Consider the following 17,553-nt stretch of genomic DNA (forward strand, 5'->3'; position numbering starts at 1 on the left):
GGCTTCATGCAACCAGCTGAACAGCTGTCAGATGGTAGCAATTTTAGCTCCCAACAGAACTGGGCTGCGACCCATTAACTGATAGTGGGGGTTTTTTGTTTGTTTGTTTTTGGTTTTTTTTTGAGTTCTTGCATCACAGAAACAATCTCTAATTTGCTCCTGGCCTCAGTCCTTGTGTCTATCTTGAGCTTCTACCAGGAGTATGGGCTTGGGATTGTTTTCAATAGCCATTATGAAGGAAAAGGCTGAACTGCAAAGCAGCAGCTGGATGGACAAGAGGAAAACAACCATTGAAGCTGTAAGTGATTCTTCCCTTTCCTCGGTTCTCCTTTTTCTCTCTCTCACGTGCACCTGCGGCAGGGGAGGGCGCCGAGCCCGGCTGCGGGCCCGCAATCCCCGGCGGCCAGAGCGCCGGGAAGAGGGCAGCGAGCCCCCGGTGGCCAGAGCGCCAGGGGGAGGGCGGCGAGCCCGGCCGGGGCTCTCCGCTCTCCCCGACCAGCCGGAGCACCGGGGGGAGGGCGGCGAGCCCGGCTGGGGCCCCACTCTCCCCAACCGGCTCGGAGCGCCGGTGGGAGGGCGGCAAGCCCGGCCAGGCCCCACTGCAGCGCCCCCCTCCAGGCGCCGCCCCACGCACATGCTTGGTGGGCTGGTGCCTGGAGCCGGCCCTGCTCGAGCGGCCTTCAAAACGCTCTGGTGCAAGCCTCTGCCGGTCATAGTTCACAAGGTTTCCATTCTAGCGAGAGGTGACTACAGCACTGCCCCTTTTAGGAACTGATCCACTGCTAGCTGCAGAGGCCGTGCGCATTCACACGCAGCTTTGCCCAACATCTGAGCTGTATACACCCCTACCAGTGTGTGAGAGGGGAACGTCAGGGTAAATTAGGCTGCTATTGAAATGGATGATGTAACTCTAACCCCTATTACCCCAGCTGCGGCACTGTCCCCTGCTTGTGACTGGGTCACATATTGCAGGTTTGCTACAGCTTCCAGCAGGAGCCTGAGGGCCAGATTTTATTCAGCGTCATGGAGTTTATGGTCAGAAGGAAGTAAGGGACCACCAGATTGTCTCTTCTGGCCTCCTGTCTAGCACAGGCACTTTCGAAAACCCCACTAGTGGTTTCCCTCTTCCCTGCTTCTTTAGGCATTTAAATACTTTTAAAACCCTAGCCTTTAGTGCTTCAGAGACGCATGCTTCTCTCATCAGAGCTCAGCCCTGGGGGGCAGGGGGAGAAGTAGTGGGAACTCTCATTATCCTGCTTGGTATGAAGGCCCGAAAGGGGATTTAAAAACACAAGTGGACAAGGAAAGAGGACATGCAGTAACTCCTCACTTAAAGTCCTCCCGGTTAACGTTGTTTCGTCGTTATGTTGCTGATCAATTAGCGAACATGTTCATTTAAAGTTGTGCAATGCTCCCTTATAACTTTGTTTGGCAGCTGCCTGCTTTGTCCACTGCTTGCAGAAAGAGCAGCCCGTTGGATCGTAGCTGGTGGGGGCTTGGAACCAGGGTGGACCGGCAGCCCCACTATCAGCCCCCTGCTCCCCTAAGTTCCCTGTGCAGCAGCTGCCCAGTGGGCTATCAATTGCCTGCAGTTCAGCTGTCCCTCCCCCCACTGCCATGTGCTGCTCCTGTCCTCTGCCTGGGAGCCTCTTGCTTGCTGTGCGGGGGGGGAGGGGAGGGAGAAGAGAGGAGAGGGGGGATAACATCAGGGTGTCCCGCTCCCCTTGCTTCTGCCCCCTGCTTACCCCATCTCCATAGAACGGGGTTGGGGGGAACATGATAGGGCTCAGGACAGAGGGAGCTTGCTCGCAGCAGCCGCTGTCTTAACTTGCTGATCTACTTAAAAAGGCAGTGTACTTAGAGTGGTGTCCGCGTACTTAAAAGGGCAATGCGCATCTCTCTCTCTCTGTCTCTCTCTCTGCCATGCTGTCTCCCCTCCCTCCATCTGTGCTGCCTTGTAGAGTGTGAGGCTACATTAACAACAATGTGTTAACCCTTGAGGGCTCAGCCGAGTGCTAGTTCATCATTTAGCAGCAAGGCATTCCCTGGGAAATATCCCACCCTCTTCCACCCTCTGACTCCCCCACCTCAACCAAGCTTCACAATCATCATTGCTGTGTACAGTATCACATTGTTTAAAACTTATACTCTGTGTGTGTGTGTGTGTGTGTGTGTGTGTATATAATATATATAATATAGTCTTTTGTCTGGTGAAAAAAAATTCCCTGGAACCTAACCCCCCTATTTACATTAATTCTTATGGGGAAATTAGATTCACTTAACATCGTTTTGCTTAAAGTCGCATTTTTCAGGAACATAACTATAACATTAAGCGAGGAGTTACTGTATTTGGTTTTTATCTTAGAAATGCTGGTGGTCCTTCTGCCCCCAGTTCCACCGGAAGAGTCTTTGGAAGACTGGAGAACTAGTAGGTTCATATCACAGCTATCCTGCAAAAGAAACCTGAAGAGAAGGAGGAGGGACAGCTTCATGAAGCTCATTAAATTTGGCCTTTCAATTAGGGCCTGAAAGAGCTTCTTGTCCACAACTAAGACCTCCAACAAAATAGGCAAGAAAAGACTTGGCCTTTCTGGTACTTCTAAAGGGTAAATAGCTGGAGAGGCTAGGAGGGAGGGGAGATGAGGGATTAATATCAGAGAAGATAACTTATTGTGTCAAACTTCAAAAATCCCTCAATCAGCAACCATGCATGTAAGTAATAAGCCCCGTGACTCTCCTTGTCTGTGGTAGCTCTGCATGTGGTACCCCTTTCCACCTCTTTGTCTTTGGGTATTTAGATTGCAAGCTCATCTAAGTAGTATTCCAAATGCAGGTGCAGGAGTGCTCTGGATTTATTCAGTCTGTTCTGCATGCTGGGCCAAGCCGAAGTTGATGGGAATCCTAAGGATTGTTCAAGGGTGACACTAAAAGAGCCTCAAAGAGCTGATTGGCACCTGCTTGTCGCTCTGAGGAGTTTAGTGCCATCACTGGAAAAGTGACAGTAGCTTATAAAATGCTTTTCTAACCGCCGCATGAAGTGTGGCTTGTCCTGAGTGCAGCTTTCTCGGATCAGGCTTTAGAGTTGTGGGGCCCGAACACTGCACCCTTTGGGATTTAGCCTAATGTCATGGGCTGGATTTGCTGACACCCCAAGATGGTGCTGTCCAGAGAAGCGAGATCAGAAAGGTCACATCCCCGAGAACAAAATGAAATCATCTTCCTCCCAGTTCCAACCAGACCAGTTGGAGCCCGTGATTGTCAGGACAAGCAGGACTGGTGTGCTCTGGTAGGCAGATCTCACTGGAGCATGTGGAGTGCTCTGACTTGCTCAGGGATGGCAAGGCGGTTTTGCTGGTCTGCCCAGGTGTCTGATTTCTTGGCCAAGTTCTCAAGGTGTTGCACCCCCTGAGCCTCCCTGGGCTTCCTGCTCCCCAGGTGTGAAGCCATGTCTCTGGGTCCCCATTGCAGCACGGAGTGTGCACAGGGCATTCATCTCCCAGCCAGTTCAGCTGCTCTCGAAGCAGCTTTTAATGTGTGAAGAGTCACAATTCCCCTTAAACATGAGCGCAGTACCTGGGCACCAGCGCAGCAGCTGGCATTGGTTGGGGCTTTGCTGTGGGCCAGCCCAGCTCTACCCCTTCCCCCATCAGTGCTCGGAGACTGTAGCCCAGGAGAGGACTGGATTCCTGCTCAATGAAGCTGCTGGGGTTTGCAGCCTGGCTTGGAAGGAGAGGAGCATTTTTCTCATCCCAACACCTGGTGGCATCCAAGGGCTGTAAGTCTGGCAACTGCAGAGCTGCCTATTTTCCTGTCCATTTCTGACCATCTTCCTCCAGTGTTCCTTCCAGAGCCAGCCGCAGCCGCTGTCAGGCTGCTCCCTACCCTGTGCACAGCTGCTCTAGGGTGGAGCTGCTGCAGCAGGGGCCAGTGGGGCACAATGAGCTAAGCAGCAGCCATGAAACACCTCCACCCTGGAAGCACAGGTTGGAAACCCAGCAGGCTCAGCTCAGCCCTTTCTCCTGCGTGCCCGTCGCTCTCCCTGGCTGTGGCGCATTCAGCACAAACAGCTGTTCCATGCAGACATTAAAGAGCCCCAGTGCCCTTAGTCGATGTCTCGGTTGTCCCATGGAGATGCTGTGCCCGGGCTGCCACCTTAGAGGTAGCTGCACTCAGCGAAGTTGGTGGAAAGTGCTTTGGGATCCTTCCAGACAAAAGCTGCAATAGAAATAGGAGAGGCTTATAAAAGGTCTTGTACGTCCTGCCATGTAACCCCCTTCCCTTTAGCCACTCGCCATCTGAGAGGTCAGTAGGAGGGCCTGCTCCCCTACTTCATCCAGCCCGGTATTTGGACCCAGAGTTCTTGCTCAGGGTGTGTGCCTTGAGCTGATCAGTGCAGCTAGGGCATGGGAATACACCCCGGAGGACGCTGCAGGTACCGATGGGGAAGAGAGTCAACGTGTACGATGAGCCACATGCAGGGGCATGGCGAGACGAGAAGGGCAGGAAATGCTCAGCAGGGAGGAGCACTGGCCTCCCCTCAAGCCCCCCAGCATGTGGGGCATGCGGAAGGGGCTGTGTAGGTTCTGATCCTGAAGCGAGTGAGCTGTGGATACATGGCACCTCTCAGAATCCACCGCAGCCACTGGGTGTGTACTGGAGCCAAGGCCACGCTATACGTTACTCCCTGACCACTCTGGATTGCTCTGACCACCCCAGTGTTCCTCCCTCCCCATGTTTCCATCTTACCCCCAGCTCTGGAGGTATGTGGTCAGTGGCTGGAGGGACAGACACTGCTGGTGTCTGGCATAGCAACACCCCTTCCCCCAGCCACATGCTAACCCGCAGAACATTAGAAAAGCATCAAGTCGTTTCAAAGTGGGCCCGTTATCATAGCTGACACCTGCCACTCTGGGATACCTAAAGGCCCTTGATCCTGTCGTGCCGCTCCCAAGGCAGCTGGGTACTGGGCTAGCTGCACTGCACGTGTCTTTCCTACTGTGCGTTTCCCACAGCTGAATTGCTTGCTCTGAGCTCGTTCCCAAAGCCGCCTTCCCTACTCAGTGCTGTGTGTAATGCGGCCAAGGCTGCTGGCCTGAGCTGTACCCGAGAACAGCAGGAAATAGCTCTTCTGGGAGGTGTTCTGTGGCCTGGCAGCTGGTCCTGTCTGAGGAACAACAGGGTTACTGCCTCCAAGGCCTCTGCCAACCTGTGATTGCAGCAGGCCTGGGCGAGCAGGTGGCCAGTGCTGGGGCAGAGAGTCCCTTAATGCACATCGGCCCTGACCTTACTGCGGGTTCAGTTATTAATGTGATGTGCAGGGAGCTCCGTGCAGCCCCTGGCTGGGGCACTTGGAGAGGGGCTGGGAGGAAGAGCAGATGATGATGATGATGATGAAGTCCTTTCTTAGGCCAGCTCCTATTGGTTATATACACTTAGGCCTGGCCGATTTTGGTTTTATTTTGTTATGATTGTGGCTGATAATATCGACATTTATTTTTAAGCATTTTTTCTTTTTAGTTTTCATAGATGTAAATGTTCACAGTTTTGGGGCAGACAATGGGACGGGGCAGACAACAGCTATTTAATGACTGTAGCCGTTGAGATTCCAAAACTGAAAGCTTTCTAAACATTAACCCACAAATTGTCAACGTCACCCGTCAAAGTACACAGAGGAAACAGCTTTCAGTCAAGCCCTGATAAGTTCTCAAGCAGCAGTTTTCTGACTTTGCTGTCAATGGTGGTGATTCTCTATGGAAATATTTTTTGTTGGTTTGCGTGTGTACAGTGAGATTCATATTTACCAATAAAAATCCAATTGTCCAAACCTATATATATTCTGCAGCTACGCCAGTGATACTCAGAGCGAGTCTCGGGAGCCGCAAGTGGCTCTTTAATGTGTCTTCTGCAGCTCTTTACAACACATATTCAAACACTGTGTGATTTCATTATTAACCAGTCTGAGTTATTAGCCAATCAGAATGCTTTTACTATGTCATTAACCAATTGTAGTTGATAAAATAATAATACTTGGACAGTCATTTTGCTGTGAGAATAATATAGATATAAACTAAATATTTCCCTGTCATGCTGTTTAAATAGGACTCTCTAGCACCATATAAATGAACCAATGAAGTCACACGACTGTGGCTTTTTGGGGTAACCTTTGGTTCCTGAACCACTGAGCTCTGGGTGTCGCTGCTCTAAGCAGAAATGCCTGTTTCACAACTGGGTGGCTTTAGCAGGCAGGGGCTTGAGAGCTCTATGGAATGAATCCGGGCAGGTTTCCCCTATACACAGTACCCAGACGCTATGTCTTGCCTCTGACTGGCTAGTTGGACTGGGTTAGGTGGAGGGGTTTCCTCTCTCCAGTCTCAGTGGCTGGTGCATTTTTGGCCTCTTTGCTGAGCCTGCCAATTAGCGTAAAGGGTGGTGCTGAGTTTGTGATGTGGGAGCTGGAGTTGAGATTCCTCCCCCAAACTCATCTTGTGTAGAGGCCACTAGCCATCTCTGGGATGGGAAAAGTTCTTAATCCTGATGGAGCCGGGCTGAATTCAGACTGGGACCGAATCATGGATCCCTACCCATGTCCTGAGCCACCCAGTCCCTCTAAAGGGCCTTTAGCAAGGAGCCTTGGCTTCTGAAAAGATAAATAGATGTAATAAAGTTCTGACTGGTTGGAGCTTGCACAGGCAGGGTCTTCTGCTCTCTAGGCACTCGGGGGAAAATCTCCCCAGTCCTTGGCAAACACACTCTACAATCAAGGGCCCCAGCCTTTTCTCAGAGACAGCTGCCATTAACCAAACTAAAACCACAATACCACAACCACTATTAACACAACAGCCAACTTCACATCTATATACAAGTGTTTCACAATAATAAATAATTCCAGCAATTACAATTGTTCCAGGGCTCTCGCATTCGCTCGAGTGGGTCCTAAAGCTATTTATATAACAAAGTGCTCAGGTTGCAATGCCAAGCACTTAAAAGACAGGAGCTGCCAGAACTGATTACCTGGGCGACCCTCTGTTCACTTGGGTGAGTGCAGTATGATATCACCTTTCATTTCAACTCTTTCCCACCTGGGTCAGCAGCCAGGCTTGCATACAGGACTCTCAGAGATTTAGATGCTGCCAGTTGCACCTTTAGCTGAAGAAATGCAAGAGCAGGTTGTTGCCATTGGGTTGCACAATGATTTATGAGGCCATCGATGGACTGTTCAGTATCTGGATTCCTGGTTTTCGTTTGTTCCTCTGGGAGCAGAGTGGGTGCTAGTGGTTCGAGCAGGGCCTGCAGACGGGAGACCCAAGCACGCAGCTTTGGTACATTCAGTCTGACAGATGGCAGGCCTGAGCGCATGAGGGGAGAGTCTGTCGTTTTAAGGATTTAGGCCCAGGTACTGAAAGGCATTGCACCGCTACCCCCTACGCAGCCTGCCACCCAGTGGAAGTGTTGGCCTTGAGCCAGGTGCCCACGCTTCCCAGACAAGGCCTGGGGAGAGCTAGGTACATAAGGAAGGAATTCTCAGAAGCTGGCTGGCCAAGCAGGGAAGTAGACCAGGAGTGAAATGCCCAGGAGAGGGGCAAGGAGAGGGGCTTCAGGGCCTACGTGGCTGATGGGCAGGGCCGGCTCTAGGCACCAGCAAAACAAGCTGGTGCTTGGGACGGCACATTTTTAGGGGCGGCATGGCCGGCGCCAGAATGCCGCCCCTAAAAATGTGCCCCGGCCGCCCTAGCTCACCTCCTCTGCTGCTGCCAGGGCGCACGAAACAGCTGGCTCTCAAACCTGGGAGGGAGGGGGAGCAGCAGCACACGAATCAGCTGTTTCGCGCGCTGCCGCGGCTCGGGGTCTCCCCCTCCCTCCCAGGCTCTCAAACCTGGGAGAGAGGGGGAGATCCCGAGCGGCCGTTTCACGCGCCACTGCTTCCCCTCCCTCCCAGGCTCTCAAACCTGGGAGGGAGGGAGAAGGAGACTCCAAGTGGCCGCGGCGCGGGCGCCGCTTCTCCCCCTCCCTCCCTCCTAGGCTTGAGAGCCTGGGGGGAGGAGGCAGGGCTGGGGATTTGGGGAAGGGGCAGAGTTGAGGCGAGGCCGGGGGTGGGGTAATTAAAGAATGGGGGGCGGCCAAAATTGTTTTTGCTTTGGGCGACAAAAATCCTAGGTCCGGCCCTGCTGATGGGCCAGGGATTGGCACCTGCCTCCACTTGGGGTCCTCTGCCTCGAACCTGCTCCTAGAGTCTGGTGCTTGAGCCAGGTCTGCTTGTGAGGTGGCCCATGGGCTAGCAGCTGAAACAGTCAGGCGACGTCTACACTGCGCATCTCAGCGCCTGGGTCAGCTGACTCGGGCTGCGGAGCTAAAAATAGCGACGTAGACCTCACAGGGTCACAGCGCCTGGCCTGATATTCTGCTGTCTTATAACTAACAAAGCTGGGCCAATTCTTCAGCATCCTCTATTACTATTTATTAGGGCTGTCCATTAATTAGTTAACTAAAAAAAATTAATTGCGATTAATCACACTTATAACAATAGAATACTAATTGAAATTTATTAAATATATTGGCTGTTTTCTGCATTTTCAATATTGATTTCAATTACAACACAGAATACAAAGTGTACAGTGCTCACTTTATATTATTTTTATTACAAATATTTGCACTGTAAAATGATAAAAGAAATAGTATTTTTCAATTCACCTCATACAAGTACTGTAGTGCAATCTCTTTATCGTGAAAAATGTAACTTACAAATGCAAATTTTTTGGTTACATAATTGCACTCAAAAACAAAACAGTGTAAAACTTTAGAGCCTACAAGTCCACTCAGACTGAACTCTTTGTGGGGGAGAATTGTATATCTTTTGCTCTGTTTTACTTGCATTCTGCATATATTTCATGTTATAGCAGTCTTGGATGATGACCCAGCACATGTTAATTTTAAGAACACACTCACAGCAGATTTGACAAAACGCAAAGAAGGTGAGATTTCTAAAAATAGCTACAGCACTCAACCCAAGTTTAAGAATCTGAAGTACCTTCCAAAATCTGAGAAGGACAAGGTGTGGAGCATGCTTTTAGAAATCTTAAAAGAGCAACACTCTGATGCGGAAACTACAGAACCCAAACCACCAAAAAAAGAAAATCAACCTTCTGCTAGTAGCATTTGACTTGGATGATGAAAATGAACATGCATCTATCCGCACCGCTTTGGATCGTTGTCAAGCAGAACCCATCATCAGCATGGATGCATGTCCTTATGGGATGGTGGTTGAAGCATGAAGGGCATATGAATCTTTAGTGCAACTGGCATGTAAATATCTTGCGACACCAGCTACAACAGTGCCATGCGAACGCCTGTTCTCACTTTCAGGTGAGATTGTAAACAAGAAGCAGGCAGCATTATCTCCTGCAAATTGTAACCAACCTTGTTTGTCTGAGCGACTGGCTGATCAAGAAATAGGACTGAGTGGACTTGTAGGCTTTACATTGTTTTATTTTTGAATGCAGTTTGTTTGTACATAATTCTACATTTGTAAGTTCAATGTTCATGATAGAGATTGCACTACAGTACTTGTATGAGATGAACTGAAAATTACAATTTTTTTTTTTACAGTGCAAATATTTGTAATCAAAAATAAAGTGAGCACTGTACACTTTGTATTCTGTGTTGTAATTGAAATTAATATATCTGAAAATGCAGTAAACATTCCAAAATATTTAAAATAAATGGTATTTTATTGTTGTTAAAGAGCGCGATTAATAGTGATTAATGTTTTTAATTGCTTGACAGCCCTAATATTAATTGTTACCATAGCATGTAGGAGTCCCAGTCCTGGACCGGGATCCCATTACACCAGGTACTGTACTAACCCAGAACTCATCTGCTTGTATGTTGGGCGAAAACCCACCACCTAAGATCTCTTTGTATCCTTCAGGACAGGAACAGAGGGTCCTGTGGCACCTCTAAGACTAACAGATGCACCTCTTGCATCTGAAGAAGTGAGGTTCTTACCCACGAAAGCTTATGCTCCCAATACTTCTGTTAGTCTTAAAGGTGCCTCAGGACCCTCTGTTGCTTTTTACAGATTCAGACTAACACGGCTACCCCCTGATTCAGGACAGGAATTGTCTCTTCTGCATATAGCACCACCTAGGGGTGGCGCATGAACCACCCCTTTGGGAAGGTTAGCCCACAGCCTCGCCCCTCTCACCCGAGGCCCCGCCCCTCCCCTGCTGGAGGTCTGAGTCCCTTACCACGGCCGCTGGCCCTCTGCCCTGCCTGAGCGCCCCCAGCCAGAGAGCGACAGGCGGGCGGGTGGTCCCGGTCCCAGCCCCTGCCTGCTTCGGAGAAGAGGAGCAGTCTGGGCTGGGGCCATGGGGGAAGAGCGGGAACCAGGAGGGCACTTGGGGTGGTGGAGTGTGGGCGGGGCCACACCTGGCTGTTGGGGGAGGCTTAGCCTCCCCTGACCTATGATACTTGCCTGGGTCTCAGTGGGGCCTTTGGGCACTACCATAAGGACTGATGACTCCCAATGAAGCAGCATCTCCACCCTACCATGGCACTTGGGCTCCTGTGCAGCACTAATCGAATCACTGCAAAAGGAATGACAGTGAGACAGGGTGAGCACGTACTGTGCAGTTTTTCATGGATTTCTAGCCCAGATGGGACAACTGTGATCATCTAGTCTGACCTCTTGTATAAGACAGGCCAGAGAACTTCCCTGAAATAATTTCTGTTTGAATTACAGCACGTCTGATAGACCTTGTCTCCAGAGTGGCGGCGTGTAGGATACATGCAGCTCTGCGCTGTAGTGATGGCAGGCTCGTCCACACTCACTGCAGTGGGTAGCTACATGTGGCAGTGAAAGGCTCTGGCAGAGGGGAGACAAGGATACTACACTGCTAAAAATAACAGTGAAGACAGGAAAAGCACTGCATGGGTGTGAAGAAAGCCATGCAGGGTACATACCTTGAGGTTCTGGCCAGTAGGGACTCACCTAAGCCAATCCTCACTGTCTACACTGAGTAATCTATTATTGTTTAACAGTGTGATTGAAACTGCAATTATTTTTTTTAATTGTGTGAGTTGACTGCAATTAATTGACAGCCCTACTATTTATACCTAGGACTCTACCAAATTCACGGCTATAAAAAACACTTCACAGGCTGTACAACCTGGTTATTGTAGGGGGTTGCTGTATTGCCATTCTTACGTCTGCACTGCCTTCGGAGCTTGGTGGCTAGTGGTTACAACACTGAAATTTCAGATTTAAATATCTGAAACTGTGAAATTGAAGATATATATTTTTTTAAATCTCATGACTGTGAAATTTACCAAAATGGATTGTGAAGTTGGTAGGGTCCTGACCTGCGTGTGCCGTGTCTGTACTCTACACCCTGCCTTAGGTGCCAGCTGGCACTTGAACAAGGTTCCGGCACTTTTGTCAACAGGCCTGGGGAGCTCAGCCCCTGATCCTGGATAATCCCTCAGTGCAACCAGCATTAGCTAACAGGGGGCAGCAAACAGGAGTATGAGAGGGAGTTGGTAAAGAGGAGACGGAATGAATCCACCCCGTTCGCAAAGGCCACATGCCTGATGCCAACACTTGCTCCCAGCTCCTCCGCAAGCCAGCATGAGAGGTATCTACTGGCAGAATCGCTCAGGCAGCAGGTGGAAGAGCTACAGGAGGAGGCTGAGGACACAAGGAATTCATTGAAAACATGCATCTGGAGTCCCCCGAGGTTGAGGAAGTAATCCGACTGGAGAGGACTGCAGTAGCACCAGTAGGGGAGGAGGAAACAGCTTCTGCACAGGGAGGAAGGTGGCTGCTGGTTGCATCTGGCAGGCAGTGTTCCACCCCTTCTTCCAACCTGCCCTCTGGAGAGAGAAAAAACTGGTGTGCTGCCCTGGCAACAAGGGAGGAGGCATCTCCCCCAAAGGGGAGGGAGAGAAGCCATGCCCTTCCAAGGTGGGAGGGTTGTGGCCACCACTCCCAAGAGGAAACGAAGTGGGGGAGGTGGTCGGTGACTCCCTTCTAAGGGGGACAGAGGCATCCAGCTGCCAGCTTAATTGGCTGCCTGCCGAAGGCCTGCATCTGAGATGTTACAGAGGGATTGCGGAGGATCAGCCGGCCCTCTGATGACTACCCAGTGCTGCTCATCCATGTGGGCACTAATGTTACTGCGAGGTCTGACCCTGAGGAGATCAGCAGTGACCACAGGGCTTTGGGAGTGAGGGTGAAGGAGCTGGGGACACAGGTGTTGGTCTCATTGATCCTTCCAGTCAAGGGTAGGAGCCCAGGCACAGACACATCCTGGTGGTCAACGCCTGGCTGAGCAGATAAGGGCTTCAGCTTCCTCACCCACAGGATGCTGCTTTGAGAAGGAGGGCTGCTGAGCAGAGATCAGTCAGTTCACCTGTGAAGGAAGGGGAAGCGTATCTTCAGATACAAGCTGGCTAACTAAGGGAGGCGGGTTTTAAACAAGGTTCAATGGGGGCAGGAGACAAAAGCCCCCCAGGTAAATCCGGAGCACGGAGACCTGAGTGAAGGGTTAGACTCTGGGGGGAACATGGGCAATCGTAGCAGGGACAAAGGAGAGATGAGAGGGAATATAGCAGGGAAATCTAATGAACACCTTAGCTCTCTGTGTACTACTCCAAGAAGTATGGGGAATAAACAGGAACAACAGGAAATGCTAGTGAATAATCACAATTACGACATAAGTGGCATCACAGCCTTGGTGGGATAATTGATATGACTGGAATATTGGTAAAGAAAAATACAGCTTGTCCAGGAAGCACAGGCGGGGAAAAAAGGGTGGAGGTGTTGCCTTGTATGTCAAAGATTTATCCACTTGCAGTGAGATTGAGAGAAAAGTAGGCCTGTTGAAAGTCTCTGGGTAAGGATAAAAAGGGTTTAAAAAAAAAACTAGTGTGGTGTCATGGGCAGGGTCTATTATAGACCACTTAACCAGGCAGAAGAGATGGATGAGGCTTTTTTTAAACAATTAACAAAATCATCCAAAGCACAGGACTTGGTGGTGGTGATGGGGGACTTTAACTACGCAGACATCTGTTGGGAGAATATCACAGCAGGGCACAGATTATCCAACATGTTTGGGAATGCAGTGGAGACAACCTTTTACTGCAGAAGGTGAAGAAAGCGACTAGGGGAGAGGCTGTTCTAGATTTGATTCTGACAAACAGGGAGGTTGAGTATTTGAAGGTGGAAGGCAGTGTGGGTGAAAGTGATCATGAAATGAAAGAGTTCATGATTCTAAGGAATGGTAGGAGGGAGACGAGCAGCATACAGACAATGGACTTCAAGAAGGCAGTCCTTAGCAAGCTCAGAGAATGGGTAAGATCCCATGGGAAGCATGTCTAAGGGAAAAGAGAGTTCAGGAGAGTTTGCAGTTTTTTAAAGAGATTATTAAGGGCGCAAGAGCAAACTATCCCAATGTGTAGGAGTGGTAGGAAGTGTGGTAAGAGACCAGGAGCTCTGCAATGACCTGAAACTCAAAAAATAGTCATACAAAAAGTGGAAACTAGGTCAACTTACAAAGGGTGAATATAAAAAAACAACACAAGCATGTAGGAACAATATTTGAAAGGCCAAAGCAAACAATGAGCTTAAACTAGCTAAGGATATAAAGGATAACAAGAAAACATTTTACAAATACATGAGAAGCAAGAGGAAGACCAAGGGCAGGGTCAGCTCATTACTTAATGAGGAGGGAAAGACAATAACAGAAACCACAGCAATGGCTGATGTGTTCAATGCCTTTTGTTTCTGTTTCCACCAAAAAAGTTAGCAATGATTGGATGACTAACATAATGAATGTTAGTGTAATTGCGGGAGGATCTGAGGCAAAATGGAGAAAGAATAAGTTAAGAATTACTTAGACAAGTTAGATGTCTTCAGGTCAGCAGGGCCTGATGAAATACAAAAGGAACTGGCAGAAGAGATCTCTGAGACATTAACGATTATCTTTGAGATCTTGTGGAGGACAGGAGAGATCCCAGAAGTCTGGAAAAGGGAAAATATAGTACCTAGCTATAAAAAGGGGAATAAGGACAACCCAGGGAGTTCTAGATCAGACAGCTTAACTTCAGTACCCAGAAAGATAATGGAGCAAATAATCATTCAGTTTGTAAGCACCTTGAAGAAAATAAGGTAAATGACTTGATCGTGGCATAGAGAGCACACTGATAAAGTTTTCAGATGATACCAAGCTTGGAGGGGGTGCAAGCACTTTGGAGGACAGGATTAGAATTCAAAATGATCTGGACAAACTGGAGAACTGATCTGAATTAAATAGGATGAAATTCAATAAGGATAAATGCAAAGGACTACATGTGGATAGGAATAATCCATTGCACACATACAAAATGGGCAGTGACTGCCTAGTAGGATCTGGGGGTCAGAGTGGATCACAAGCTAAATATGAGTCACTGTAACACTGCTGCAAAAAGCCAGCCTCCTTTCAGGGAGGAGTAGAAGGCTGTGTTTTGAACTAACTGCAGTAGAGATCCTGTAGTGTGAGGTTAACCCTTGAGGTGGAGGGAGCACGTATATGTATACTACGGTAGTATTGAGGACTCAGCTGAGAATGGGCACTGGAGAGCTTGGAGTCTAGGCAAGGACTGGGAACAGAGAGGAGAAGTGATGTGGGTAAAAATCTCATCAGTGGTGGAGCTGGGAATAGAACCCAGGTGTCCTAGGCGAGAGGCTATACCACTTGGCCAAGTGAACAATTTCCATGTGACCCTGCCACCCCCTCTGCCCTGGGTAGGTAGCAACTCTGGCTGCTGCTCTTGCTTGGTGTCCTGGGTCTGTGACTTCCCTTCTCCTCCCACAGCAAAGAAAGACTACTGTCCCCTCTCTGCCCTAGCATCACCATCCCTGCCTCTCCCACAAACAGCTGCAGCAAACATCCCTGCAGGAACCACCCCAGGCTGCCTGCATGGTCACTTCTACCAAGGGAGGGTGCCCAGCAGTCCCGGCTGCTGCATAGAGTGGTTGGGCTGGCAGCGTAGCCAGCAGTGGCTGTAGTATTTTCCCTTGCACACTGGCTGGGCTGGGCAGGGTAGTAGTGCAGGAGCCTGGTCAGCCCACAGCTCGGCTGCCTCTGAACCCTGTTAGAATTGTGCCCAGCTTCCCCGAATATGGTAGAAGTTACAGCCTAGAATTGCCAGAGGCTGTGAGAACCGATCTTTGCCCCAAGAGCAGAGGCGGCTCCAGGCACCAGCGCAGCAAGCGCATGCCTGAGGCAGCAAGCCGCGGGGGGCGGTGTGCTGGTCACTGTGAGGGCGGGAGTCAGGCGGCCTTCGATGGCTTGCCTGTGGGAGGTCCATTGGTCCCATGGTTTCGGCGGCAATTCGGCAGTGGGTACGCCGAAACCTTGGGATGGGCAGATCACCCCCAGAAACGCCGCCAAATCCGTGTGACCCTGGACCGACCGCAGGCATGCCGCCGAAGGCCGCCTGACTGCCGTGCTTGGGGCGGCAAAAAACGTAGCCGCCCCTGCCCAAGAGGGGTGGGGGTAAGGGGTTATCTCTCTAGCAGCTGATGTACTAGACAACTAACAGCCGTGACTCTGCACCTGCCGTGTGTATGTCAGGAGATGCTAAGCGCAGCAGCCTTGGCTTGAGGTCTCCAGCTGCCACGGGTGCCAATGGGCTGCTCAGTCCCTGGGCAGCGTTGTGCCCATTTGGAAACATTTCCGGTTTAATTTCAGGCCCTGTGCTTAGAGACGGTCGCTTGTGAAGATGGAAATGAATACTGTCGCTGGAACCTCTGAGGGCTGCTGTATTTGCAGGCTGCTGTAGTGTTCGCACGCCCTCCTGCAAGATTAGTGCAGCTGGGATTCTGTTGGCTCTGGGGTGCAGAACGGTGCAGTGTTATGGCCGCATGCTGCAATATCGTTGGTGCAGAATACTGGAGGCGTGCAGCTGCGGTACTTTAGCAGGTGCACTGGAGCCCTGGCACAGAAACCCTCACATTCACAGACGAGCCTTCTGCTCAGCCGCTCTGCCTCCCAGCACGGCCGAGGACGCTGCCACCTGTGTCCAGTCCTTGCCTTGCTGCTGCCCTAGACCTAGTGGACCAGAGGCAAGTGCCAGGTGTGCTCTTTCCCCACCGCTAGGCTAGGTGGGAGGCAGGGAAGGAGGCGCGGCCCAGAGCTCTGCAGAGTCACCACATGCCCTGGACGGGACGCGCCGGCTGCACAAATCCAGCAGAAAGGTGCAGTGAAGAATTAAAATCAGCTGAAATTGATGCCCCTGATCTGCAACTAGCCCCCTGGGCAGCAGAGCATCAAACCAGCCACAGCCTGGGTGCTTTGGGGGGTTATACACACACACACAAATGCTGTTTAGCTTGTGCCGGTCCCCCCACCCCCGAGCCAGGAGCTCGTTATGTGAGGCCGCTCATTCTCCCCGCCGCATGGAAGGGGAGGCAGGGACAGGGGGTGCAAGCACTTGACCCATCTCCCCACAGTTAGGGCAGCGCCAGTGAGAAAGGAACCAAAGAGAGCATTCTGACATCACCTCACAGGCTGGGAAATGAGCCCTGCTCTGCTGCGTTACAGCTACAGCCTGCAACCGGCTTCCAAGCTCACTGACTGCAAGGACGCAGACACTGGGGGGCAGGGCAGCTGTCTGGGCAGCCCCAAGGAAAAGACTTTCAGAATAAGCCATAGAAGTCCAGGTTCTGTCTGTTCTGAGCAGACTCCAGTGATGACAACACCCTTTACATTGGGGTGGAGGGGGGCGGGAATCCTGGTGATGGCCAAAATTTTCCATCCCCCACCGCAGCTTCATTGCTCCCACTTCCTGGTTCATATTCCCTGGCTCCTTCCTCTTCTCCAGACTCCAACCACTTATCTTTACAGGCACAATAACAATAACTATCCTGCAATCAGACGCTGTACCCAGCCCCTGGGGGGGATTGTCCCGCCCTGGATCTTTGCACCAGCCGGCCCCACCTCAGCACGGCTTCTGGTTAATTTCACAGCAGCGTTGGTGCCTGGGAAGAAGGAGAAGCAGGGGTGGTGGAAAATAATACCCCTCATCTACCCTTGAGAACTATCCGGTGTGTAATTGAGACGTTAACTCTGGCTCAGGTGTAGGTAGCATGTTACCAAGCACCTGCCCTATTGCTCCTATTTCAGGTGCATTTAGCCCAGCGGGATAGTGAAGCAGTGGGGGGGCACTGCCCCCTGGAACGTACCCACTGCCCAAGGCAAAGGAGCAAGAAGTTCACTGTGGGGCAGTGATGGAAGGGCAGCCCCCACCATGTGAACTACTCCCCGGTGTTTCAGCTCCAGCGGTGTCCGAGTGTCACAAGCTGGCCAGGGCCTGGAACACATGCTATTTAGACTTGCTCCCTGCTGGGCTAATATGCCCCCTGGGTAAAGTCCTGGCCCCATTGGAAATGATGGCAAAACTCCCCTTGTCTTCGCTGGGGCTGGCATTTCACCCCATGTCCTTTAGAGCCATTCAGTGAACCTAGGCGTTGCTGCTCAACATGCTCAGGGCAAAGCTGCTACAGCGCCAGTGTGG

Source organism: Trachemys scripta, chromosome 10 (genome assembly GCF_013100865.1).
Source record: "Trachemys scripta elegans isolate TJP31775 chromosome 10, CAS_Tse_1.0, whole genome shotgun sequence".
In the NCBI taxonomy this organism is placed as follows: Eukaryota; Metazoa; Chordata; order Testudines; family Emydidae; genus Trachemys; species Trachemys scripta.